The following is a 13,064-nucleotide window of genomic DNA, read 5'->3' on the forward strand; positions in this document are numbered from 1 at the left end:
TCAGCTATATTAGAACAGGTTTAAAGACTCAGCAGAGGAACCAACCTCTCATTTTAAATTAGCATGTTAAACTCCTTGGGCATCAAATCTAGGCTGATGAAGGCACATGTCATGACAGCTTTAGGAGCTGAACCAGGGATTCTTGGAATTGCACTTTGTGACGTGGGACTTAATAGATGGAGATGATCTATAAGCCAGAGATAGGATTGCTTTTAACTGGCAGGTGTCAGTAAGGGTTGCTGGTTTTGGTTTTGTTTGGTTGGTCCACATGATGTCTCCTGGAGCTGAGCACTTGTCATGGAGCTGATGCTACAGCATCATCCAAGGGAATTCTTGTTTTCCCCTATGGACAGGAACTCTTGTCTTGAATAAATATTAATTTTATATATAAATTTTTTTAAAGTGTACTCATAGAAATCAGGTAAGGGATGTTCTTCAGGCAAATGTTTTTGATTAATCTTTTCTGAGTATGATACATCCTTTTGACAAAACAAACGAGAACAACATCAGCAGAAGCAATCTCCAAGGATCCAATCCATGCTGTGCACCTCCAACTGCTGTCAAAATGAGAAGCATCTCAGAAGTCAGGACTCCAGCTCAGCACTTAGATTCAGAGTTGTATGAATTGCAGAATCACACTGTCTTCTACAATTAAGGAAGGAGCTAGATAATAAGCAATGCTAAAAGAAGGAGAATTTGTATGTCTTCCTTGCTCCTCTCACAAACCTCCTGTCAGGCTTCCCGGTGCAGTTTGAAGGAAGCAATGGCTGTATATGTAGGAACACTATTTTGGAAAGCATAAACAACAGACTAATAAAAATAGAAGCCAACAAAAAAAAAAAGACAAACAAGATATATATAAGACTGGGTTACCCATGATCATCCCCTTATCTTATCCTTCCTTCCTTTATTTTTGTTTATTATTCTCCCTTGTCACACTGAGGTTCTAAAATTTTACCCACACTGAAATCATGGGAAAATTTCTTTTTTTTGTTGTTTTTTGTTTTGTAGACAGGAAATATATTTTCCACACTAACAAGTAGCTATAGTTTTTCCTGTTATCTGAAAAGCTGACCATCAGGATTAAAAAAGACAGATGCCATTTATATGGCAGGTTAAAAATACCACATGGTATGTGGTTGAATGGGCAAATTGTAATCTTGCTTTCTTTGAGTGATAAGGACGTGGTGTAACTGCAGGAAGTGAAAGGACAAGATCCTTGTGCAGAAAGCTGCAGCTCAGTCTCTGCTGGTCTATCTGGTCAGAGTATCCTCTTCCCAAAACATTTGATTACTGTCCTCTGTTTCTTCCACCTTATCTCTCTGGCCATTTTCTCATTGCCTGACTGTCATGGAAAGGACAGTAGCAAATGAAACAGTATTTAAAATATGACTATATACCTCTTTACACCTCCTCATGCCTGGGTGGCACAATTTATGTTTGAGGCTCATATATATTTGAACAATGCCCCTTCTCAGACATGTTGAGATGTAAGGTGTGGGATGTAGGAAAGGAGGGAGCCTTTTATGACAAACTTCTGTGTATCCAGATACATAACTAATGCAGCATATTAGGGTGGATGCACACATTCATATGGAATTATTAACCAGCAGTATCAGCACAGAAAAATATTTGCTCTGTGGTCAGGGACCTTAACTACAAGTTTCAATAGTGCTCCCTGAGCTGATGGAGTGGGGAGGATGGGACACTCTCAGTAAAAACTGAAGGGTTCTTAAGTTATTAATGGTATATAAATGTAACCTAGAGATGAATTTAGAGAGGCATTTCAGCAGCTGACAGAATAACAGGACTGTATCTTCTGCAACACTGCCTCTTTCCCTTTACTGAGCAGGCCAAAGAGGAACCTGTTGGAACCTCACATCCAGCTCTTGGGAACCTCACATCAGGATCTTGGTGATCACTAGTCCTTTGTTGCAGGGATGTTTATTTAGTAGTTGGCTTCCTACAGAAGTTTACATAGTCACCCATTTCTGAATAGCCATTTGGTAAGAAAATGAAGCATTGCTGGTTTCCCTTTGAACAGTGAAGATTTCCCAAAGCCATGATCACAAGCCCACTGATTTACCATGGGTATGTGAGATGCATCAGTTTGTGAAAAGGAACATTCTGCCTCCTGTGTAAAATCTTACATCCTTGTACACCCACAAATTCATCTTTTCATATCAAAACCAGGTTTGAGCTGTGCCTTGCAGAACACTGAGCTCTTGTCAACAAATCATGAAGCAAAAAGGAGACTTCCAAAAATAGGCAGAATTTGATTGCCTCATTGGCAGGTTATTATACCTTGGAACTGCCTTAAAAACAAAATGTCTCATGTTCTTGAAAAACACAGCAATCATGCCCATTGCCCAGCCAGTCTCTGTAGAAGGCATTAATCTTACAATGCAGTGAATGGAATGTGCTTTGAAATCCTTCACATGCACATTGTGCTATGATACATTACAGCTTCTTTTGTGCTTTCCCTGGTTATAGAAATTTCATTATGCCGTGCATTTTGTCTTAATATGTTGGTCATAGAAACCAACAAGAAATAAATATTGGTTTTATTTCATTCTACATCAAACTTGTGTTGTACCACCAGAGTATAACCAAGTGTATTTTTCTAAATCAAATTACTTATAAGTTCTATTATACGCTATATATCCATTTGAAAGATTAAATATAAAATGGTTTACTGCATTCTATTTCAATATTGGTTTAATTGATTTCACTTTGGAATTCCAGAATGTTGGGTTTCATAAAGCTGTTTCAGTTGCTATATGTCTAAAAATATATAAGTATAGTCAGTGACTGCAGCTTTTTATCTTTTTCTCTGTTTCTAATTACTTTGATCAATGTTGATTTTCCAAATTTAAACATTTCAGCAAAATACCCAATGTTCTTCTGCCATTTAGAAATAAGTTACAAATTAGCAAAAGTAGTAGTGCTGACTTTGCAGACAGAACAAATACTGGTGTTTGCAACAGAACATATTACAAAGTCTTGTCCAGGAAAACATAGCCAGCCAGTAAGTGAATTCATTATCTCTGACTTCATGAAATGCTTCCAAATGTCAAAAATCAGTGTAGGTCAGAAAAGATTTGGTTCTTCCAGGGTTTTTTTGGTTTTGGTTTTGTTGTTTTTTTTTTTTTTAATTGTTTTTTTCCTTTGAGTTTTTTGTTTTGTTTTGGGGTTTTTTTTAAAATTTGTTTGTTTCTTTGTATTTCATCCTGAAATTAAGGTGAATTAATTAAAATAAACATTATTTTTCCTGAAGAAAGCAAGAGTCAGAGACCCTGAACCCCAAATGTCTCATGAGGAAATGCATATGCATCATTCCCATGTACTCTGTGAGAGAAAGTCTGAGATAAGTGTTCAAACAAAATATAGAAGATGAAGAAAAGTTCAGAAAAAAATCTTATTTTGCTTTGATTCTCACCAAATTGACATTTGTCTCTCTTGTTGACATTGATGCCAGCAAGGAAGGGTGGGGCAGAGAAGGGGGGAAGCACCTGCATTTAGGGTCTTCCTTTTGCATTTATATAAATTTCTCAGTTTTGGCAGGTGACAAGTGTTGAAGGAAGTGCTTTCCTTACTCAGTCTATGTTTCACCATATCTAGCTGCTAGTGAAAGAGTGCTCTGGCTCTGTTCTGCATAGCTGAAAATAGCCTGGGTGAGTTTTAATGAACCTTAGATAAATCAAAGGACCTATCTGCAGTCAGGTAATGATTTATCTTTATGAGTTATCTATTCAGTCGAGCAACAGGTTGTAGGGGTGTCCTGGAGGCTTTCCAATGATCCCTACTGCCTTATTCATGAAGTCACAAAACACCTTTAACAAGTCCACATGGGAGATTCACCAACTACAGCTAAAAAATTACTCTGCCTCCATAGGACCTGCAAAATTAGTAGAAATTCCAAAAGAAAACCATGTACAGAAGCAATATCCCAAGTTTTTGCAAGCTACATGGGGACAAGATAGAGCTGATTCCTGAAGAGGAAGGCATCTCTGCTTGACAAAACCTGTTGAGGGAATTTAATTTATGAGAAAGAGCTATGCATGAAGAATTTCTCCTCCATAACACACTGTAAATTTTTAATATGTACATGGAGCTGGCAGGGTGCCATTTCAGTGCCTCATTTAACTCAGTAAACTGCCTCCAGCTGTATTTCTCCACTTCGGAATGCTGATGGATTAAGCCACCCTTTCCACAAAATGCACTGGTGGTTTTTGGAACTCTCCTCTAGGTGTTCCTAATCTGATATATTCCTTATTATGTCATTATGTTATTTGCTCCTCAGTTTGCCAATTGAGATTCTGCTTATCAGGGAAGACCAGATCTAAATTCTGAGTCTTCAGTCCTGTTAGAGAGGACTTGTTTTTAGTAAGCAGCAGCTGTATTTTTTTGCTTGGAAGACAGTTCAGTCAAGTTGGAACTTTTTCTTTCTAATCTACATTGCCTTTAACATTTTGTTGAGTGTGGGGAAGGACCCTTCTTTCTCTATACACTCTGTGATTCAATGCAAAACCAAGACAAAGTTCAATTGTGCAATAAGACTTCTGTTTACCCCTCTACACCAACCAAACATAGGCAACATGAGCTCCTCAGCTCTTGCTTTAACAAACTAGAGTGAATTCACAGACAAGTTGTAAGATAATATGCCAGTCTTATCTCAGCTTATCTTTGACATGACATAAATATTCTGCTCTTGACCAGCACATGGTAATTGCCATCATTCTTCCATCTTTGTTGAGAAGCAAAATTGCAAAAAGCAAAATTGTAGACATATTTCTATCTATTATTTTACAATAATAAAGTTGTTTCTGATGTGTTTTTATAATCAAAACAAGCAATGACCTGCCAAGTTGATCCCTCTCCATGCTTGTTCCTATTACCTCATCTCCACACTGTTTTCAGAGGATTAAGGAGGAGGAACATCTGGTTCCACTGACCAAAGAGAAGTGGGTGTTGGTCAGTTCTTCATTAGATAGAATGTGTGACAAGTTCTTGCCCTGAAAATATTTGCTCAGAGACACAGTGTCCTTCTGCATGAGTGAAAAGCCAGCATTTGGAGCACCATCCACTAAATAGATATGAAATTCTGCCAAGTGGACAACTGATGTCATAAAATCTTTTATCAGAAGGGTTCATTTACATGCTCTGGTCAGCATGCTCCCACCACAGACTGCCAAATTGTACCAAAACATCCATACACCCCACACATCATTTAGGCTAAAGCATTTCATATTCTGGAAGTTGAATATGCAAATATTTCAAGAGAGGTTAAAATGGTACCTAACTCAGACAGAAAATTAATTAGGTGAAGACATGTATGCTCACAGCAAACAACAAAGGTGCTGCAAAAGAGGAAAAGGGGTAACACCACCATTTCTCTGACCTAAATATTAGCTGTTCTAATATTTAATTACTTGTGTTATGAAATAGCCACTTATTCAAGGGCAATTTTTTCTAACTTCAGCTTCCTGTCATTTAACCTTGATATTCCTTTGATAGCAAAGTTGAAAAGTCTCCCACTATCTTTTCCACATCTTTTTCTCCTGTAAGTACCTATGCACAAAGATCAAGCCACCTCTTCACTTTTTTTGATAAGCTGAACAAATATACCTCCTTAGACCTCCTATCACCAGGACTCCTCAGTCTTATTTGTGTCCTTCCTGTGAACTCTCTGCAGTATTTTCACATCTTCTGGAAGTGCAGACACCAGAATCACACATGCTATTCCATGGTGTGTGTGTACAGGCAAGGTCACTGCCCCACCTCTGTTTGAGATTCCTCATTCATGGACTCAAGTGCTGAGTTCTCAAATGCACAGTATCTCAATGAGAAATCTCTTTTTAGCAGTTTGCACTTAACCCAAATTTCTTCACTTGAGCACAAAGTTATCCCAGGTTACACGCTCTGCTGAGGCACCTAATTATCAGTCTTGTATAACAAGGGAAGTGAAGAGATTTCTGTTGTTGCCTGTCAATGTCAGATTTAATAAGGCTTCTGGGATATCCAAGATCATAAATGAATCTAATCCATGAAAGCAGTCTGAAGAAGGATCTGAACTTCCATCTTCTAGGGTGTTCTGATATACTTCAGATACAAACTCTGTTCCTTATTCCAAGATGCAACTCTTTGGATATGGTAATATCAAAATCTACTTAGCAAGCTTCAGACCTTTAACTCAGTATTCCAAACATTCCATAACCTGAGCTCTCATTAACCTTTTCTCTTTCTTATTTTGGCCTCCTCACTACTTTTGTGAACTTGAGTAGGAAAGAAATAATGTGATTGTTCAAATCACAGCTAAATTTAAAAAAAAAATCATCTTTCTAGCAAAAAATAAAATTTAGGGAAACCTTCAGTAAAAGAGGATTCATCAATGATACCTCATGAAACTGTGCTTTTATATATGTCAACTGTTTGTATTTCTTAACAATTCTACAATGCACATTGTTTATCAAATATCTATGTACTTAGTGAAATGCTCTGGAGAAAGTCAAGTATTCTATAACAGCACAGTTGCTATTGTCATTCTTACATTTATAACAGACAACACATTTTTTGAAAGTGCTCTCCATCCATAAAATGAGGTGAATAACATTCATTACTTTTGAATATTGTCTAAATATGGCCATACATGAAGTGTTAGTTCAATTTGGGAGATTGGTAGAGTATGTGAATTGATCTGCCATATGAAATGAATTTTCCATCATATTAGACCTGCCCCTTTGCAAGATTAAACACAGATGGTCCAGGGAGAATGAATCCATACAGAGGAATAATAGTGTTATACCACAGAGAAAAAAATCCTCCACCTGTGTGGTAATTAGATGGGGGTAACTGAAATATTCCAGCTCTCATTATAATGATTTTTAGATTCTGCCACATTTATTTATGAGAGAAAGTATTTTTCTAAGTGACAGCACCTGGTGAAGTCTATATCATTGTTTGAAGAATAGACTTACTAATCAATAATTAAAACAAGGAAAAAATGTTTCATTAATATTTTTACATAATGAGATGAACCCTTAATATGGCATTATCCTTCTATGATATATGACTGATATTTTTTCTTATTAGACTGATATCTATATAGAAAGTAAAAAGAAATGTTGCTAGCAGTTCATCTGTGTCATCAGGAGCCGATGGATCCAGTCCTCTGTCCCTTTTTCCAGAACAGCCAATTCAGCCATGCCCAGCTGAAGCTCTGCAAAGGGGCTGTTGGCTGTCTAAGGCTGCACCCCATGGGGACAGACAGAACAGGGTATGTGAGTCCTTCTGAAATCCATTCCCTGTTCAATGTAGCTGTTCTTTTCATGCCCAACACACCTCTTCCTCCTTTCACCACCAAAGCCTAGACAGAAGTTCAAACCTTAGAGCTGCATCCTTCTTTTTTTTATTTCTTCATGACCATTGTACCCAGTTGTTATGATAGCAATCACTAGATTAGGTCATTAGAAAGGGTTTTATTTGGTGTTTGCTCTGATATGACCCTCACAATCTCAGCACAAGTTTAGCCTGTCACAACCAGGGAAGAGGAAAAGCCTTGGTTAGTGGGGCTCTGTGTAAAAACTCTGCACTTACCACAGAAATCCCTTCCCTTTTGTACAGTATTTATGGACTCTCTTTACCTTCTCTTTCACTTGGCTATAAGGCTACATCACCATATACAGCTACTCATACATTTTAATTCTAGAGAGCCTTTCATACATATTAACTATCACATTAGTGCAATCTAATCAACATTTCTAATGGCTCTATTCTTTGCCATAAGACCCCTAACGAGTTCATGTGACCAGTCCAAGGTTGCACAAAGGTGTCCCTTCTAAAATTCTGATCAATGAATACACATCTGCTGAAACACTGTGAGCTGCTGAGGATAAATACCTCTGATTTCTATGTGCACTGCTGTGGGATCTTTTTTTCTTTTGCCAGATTTTTTCACATTCATTAAGTTAGGAAAATATATTATTTCAGTCACTTTAGGCCAGATATTTTGACACAAGTCACAAATTGCTAATCCCTTTGCAAACTCAGACAGCAGTCTGACACAGCTCCAGATTTTAAACACGTTTTCAGATCGGAGCCCAATGTGTCTCAATCATTTAACTGTGGAATAAAATGCACAGACCTGAAAAATGCATCTGAATTTTTAGGGAGGATTTAATGTCTATAATATTTTATGTACTCTCATCCCATAGGGCGATTGATCTTTTCAGTATGTCAGTGGATAGTAAAGAGGATTGAAAACAGATCCTCAGAAGAAATGCTACCTCCCAAATAATCTTAATTATGTCAAATAGCAGAGACCTGACTATTGCAGACAGTTTTTGAGGACTCTATTCCTAATATTGTATCCCCATTTGGCTTGGAAAATAAAGTCGAGTGAATACTGAAGGTATAATTTTAAAAGTTAGTAATCCTCTGACAACGAGAAGAGATTTTTTTGCCAGTGCTTAGATCCTTTTGAAAATTAATGTTTGGATTAGTTAAAGAAGATATTACATGAAAAGTTCTTTCCCTGTTGGAGCATCCTTGTCTTGATCACCCATATACCTGTATGCCTGTTTTAAGATGACTTAAATAGGGCAGCGTGTGCAATAGGAACTTGTTAGTATTATTGTAAGTATCTGGAGCACAGGTTCCTTTCTATAAACTGAATTATAATCCACTGGGTTTAGATTTTTAATTTTTCAATGAATCCGTTGGCTTTGTAGCAACTAGGCACCTAGCTAATCTTTGAGTCTATATTTATCAAATAATGCTGGTGCACATTTTTCTTAGCCACAGAATTTAGTCTGCTAAATACAAATGGCCAAATAATATGAGACACCTTTTCTGACCCAGTAAGTTATTTTCTGCTGTTTTACAAGGACAAACTATTTTCCTGTAGATCTTTTTTACCACGTGCCTTCTTGATGAGGCAAGTGTACAGATTAAGGCAGGTCATGGAGTTGAATGTTCGTTTTGGAGACTTATATCTGAATTATATTTTCTGCTGATTTACAGACATGTTCTGTGATATTTCATTTTTTTTTTTTAATGGGGAAGTCAAGGTTCATCCTTCCTAAAAGAAGCCTCTGCACAGCATAATCAGTGTGTCTGTCTATGTTGAAATACAAACGTAAGGATAAGTATAAAAGAAAGAGAAAAGATGTGAAAAATACTGTTTTGAGAATATACAAAACAAAAGAATATTTGCGAAAAAAGTAAATTTATATGTGAATTGATACTAAAACCATTGTAGTGTGAAAGAGAATGGAAATCAAGATGAGGTTTGTAAAGCATTTCAGTGGTGTAACTGGATTTTTTTCTCATGTGAGTGATTGAATACTGAGTTAATGCATACAAATTTTTTGATCACGACAAAAACTGTAGTGCAATGTACACTCCCATTTTTGATGGCTTAAGAATTACTTGAATATAAAAACGAATGCAACATGTATGACACTAGCACCATGTGGCTTTATTAACAGTTTTAAAAGAATGTTTCTAATAGCTTTGCACAAGCAGAGAATCTCTATTTTCTCTAATTTTATGCTTTTCCTTTCAATTCACTGTGCATATGAACCTCGTTTTTCTAGTTGTCTTCAAAAAAGTACAAATCACATGACCCCTAGAAATGGATAGCAACAAACAGCTCTTGGATGTAATATCATTCTTACTCTAAGTTGAAGAACTATGAGATTGTTAAAGCTGAGAAAGAATTTTGTCCAGTGTTTTAGAGCAGTAGTGAATAGTATAGCCAGTGTTTAAAAATACACTCAAAAAAATCCTCACAGACTTTCCCCACTGTACTCTAAATATGATTTACTATCCGACAAGGTAAACAATATGGATTTGTTAGGGGAAAAAAAAGGGAAAACAGAAATCAAAACACCAGGAAAAAAAAAAAAAACAATTAAAATTGCTACCAACCACAAAAATGCACAGGCTTCCTTGAGAGCAGACCATGTCAGTAGTGTTGCAATGAACATGGACACAGTTAAGGGTGTAATTAAAGATTATGAAATGGTTTCAATCTCCTTTATAAAATACCACTATGATATGTTTTACTTTTTTTTTGTTGTGTGGAAAATAATAAAATTTACAGTGAAATAACCAAAACACCACAAATTCTTGTAGAAAATAAAATTATTTTTCTCTCATAAAAATAATATCCCAGGAAAGAAAACACAAGTAAAACCTCTGTATCTTTAAGTCCCTGGTTTAGTGAAAAGATACAGCTCTTATATTAATGTTCAGAATAGGCTTAGGTACTTTGCTGAATAGGAATGGAAGTAAGCATATGTTTTAAATTAATCACATGCATAAGTGTTGTCTTGACCCAGAGCAAAGCAGCACTTCGCATTAGTGAAAGCAATTTTCTGCAACAAAAGTTAAATTCAGTCTTTAAATTTTAATGCCTCTGATTGACCTTTTCTTTCACTATTGTGTATAGCCTACATTATTCTAGCTTTCATTTTCTAAAATTATCAATTCATATCAAGGTAATGGCAAAATGTTGGATGCTTTGAAAATATCTTCTATTTCTTTGAAAGAACATTATTATTTTAACAATAGTTGAAAGTGTCTTATGTTTCCTGAGTCACTGGTATCATAAATCAAACCCAGAAGCCCATTTCTTTTCCCAAGCTACATGTAGAAACACGTAATTCCCCTCCCAGCCCTCCATATGTGCTTTTGCATGGTTTTTACCCTAACCACTGAAAAATGCCCATAAAATAAATTGTGATGTTGAATTGAAGGGCTGTATAATCTGTGAGGAAACTGTCAGTTTTACTCTGATGTTTCTCAAGGGATTTCAATGTCAAAAACTGCAAGGAGGGTTAGAATTATGGAATTAGCCTTCAAAGCTGATTATTAATGTGCAATGCTTATTTCATTTAAACTGGCATCCCATGGAAGCTGACACATCTTACACCTGAACTTCAGTTACTTGCCCCAGTGATAGGAATAACTTATTGCAACCATGGAATATTTGGCATGCTGTCCTAAAAGGTGGAAAATATCTCTTGGAGGAGTCATTGCTTACATATTCAGCAACTTTTCAGACAGTTACATGTGTCTGTAAGCATTTATGAGCTACACATCCTGCTTTATATCAAAACTAGTGACATCCACTTAAAAATTCCACCAAATTGCACTAAAATCCAATTTTTTTGTCTACCTCCAGTGTTAACACTAGATTGTATATTTAGGCTACAATCCTTATTCATAAATTCCAGACAATGAAGGATGCTATGCATATTGTTTAGCATTTACATTCCATAGTCATATAGTTAGCTGTTATAAACACATTCATGTTATGAATGTTAAAAGAGAGGGATTTGTCTTTACCATTGATTTAATTCTGGTTCTCAGGGAAATGATTAACTACCTCATTTTGTGTACAGTGTTGAAAAGTTCTTCCACATCATCCAGGAAACTCCTCTACTGGCCACATCTCCCTGCTGTGAGGACCAGTGGCATCATGTCAGGGAAAATATGAAGTGTGTTTTATGATGACCTGGTGGGATCATGTCTCCTCCAACAGCAGGAAAGCTTTCTGTTTCTATTCCCTTTGCAGGACAGAATGAGAGCCACAAACTATAAACCAGTAAGAGCTAAATAATCTATCAATTTTTGGTTCTTGGTTTGTCTCTACTTACTTCTAAATCTTTATTGAACCAATTCACTGACAAATAGCTGAGCTCCTGGTTTAGAAAATTTTCATGAGTAACTTTATTTTGAGTACCCAACTAGAGAATACATAACTTCAGATGTTTTTTAGAAATATTTCCTTTACAGCAAATTTTATGCCATTATGACTCCAAAGTATTTTTTTCCTTATTTCAGAAAGGTTTTCTTTTCCTTCGTGAGTTCACCTCACTCTTTTTTTATCCATTGTTGATTCAAAATGTTACAGTATTTAGTTTTGAAAAATACATGGTATGTGATGTTTGAAAAGTATGGAATGGGACTGAGATTTCCACACACAGGGAAATATTTCTTCACTGTTTGACATTTACCCAACAGCAGAGGGGGAATAGTTACTACTGATGTGAAATTGTTGCTGATACAGCATAAAACAATATTCCTGCACCATAAGTCTCTGCACCACAAGACAGCTATTTTCTGCTACATCAGCTTTAACAACCAGGCACTAATATACCAGGGTTGGGCCAACAAAGAAGCTTTTAGAGAGGTGAGATTATAGATATTTTGTTACCTCATGAGCTTTAGGTCCATTACCTAAAATTTTTATGACATTTATTTTATTTTATTTTATTTTATTTTATTTTATTTTATTTTATTTTATACTTTTTCACTGCAAGTACACATGAAACAGATGTCCTCCTTTTACAGAACTGCATTCTGAGTTGCATCCCATTTTTTGTAGAAACTCTCTAACTACTGGGAATATTCCTCTTTGACCAGAAGTTGCAGCAAAATTACATGTGTGATTTAGACAGTTGAGAATGGAAGACAGGTACATCAGCTTGTGTGATGAAGGGATTAAGATGTGAATAATGCTTTGAAGTCAAGGGGCTTATGAGAAATTTAAGAGTGACTCTTTTAAATTAAATGCACATAAAGATTCAATTATTTGTCAATTAGAAGGAACTAAGAGCTCTACAACTTTTCACTTTCCTTATATATATTTTATTTCTGTCCTTTTAAAGTATTATTTTATTACTATTATTATTATTATTATTATCTTTCGTTTTTCCACCTTCTGCTTCTTTGGCTCTTGTCTTTTTAGGCTGGGATTTTTTTTGCAGGAGAGCATTACTGTCATGAAGTCACCTGAAGAGAATATTCATTTAATTTCTGGGGCAATTGCACTTGCTTGAGAATTTTTTTCTGTTTTAGATTACCAAGATTTTTTTTTTCTGTGCAAATACTGAGTTAGTCTAATAAATATGTGAAAAATCCAGTCTAATAAAACTTGATTTTTATGTCTAAAAAGTCCCTTGGACATTATTTTTGGTAATGTCTTCTGTAAGGGAGACACTGAGGCAAGTATTTCTCAAAATTCTGGGAGATTTATTTTCCTGTTGCATGTAACT

General features: G+C 35.9%; 1 protein-coding gene across 1 annotated transcript in view; it reads left to right on the forward strand.

Moving 5' to 3' along the window:
- Positions 1 to 13,064, forward strand: part of SEMA3E (semaphorin 3E) — a 58,902-nt gene that overhangs the window by 13,034 nt on the left and 32,804 nt on the right. The gene's annotated exons all lie outside the window — the stretch shown is intronic.

The sequence above is a fragment of the Fringilla coelebs genome (assembly GCF_963513975.1).
Source record: "Fringilla coelebs genome assembly, chromosome: 5".
Classification (NCBI taxonomy): domain Eukaryota; kingdom Metazoa; phylum Chordata; class Aves; order Passeriformes; family Fringillidae; genus Fringilla; species Fringilla coelebs.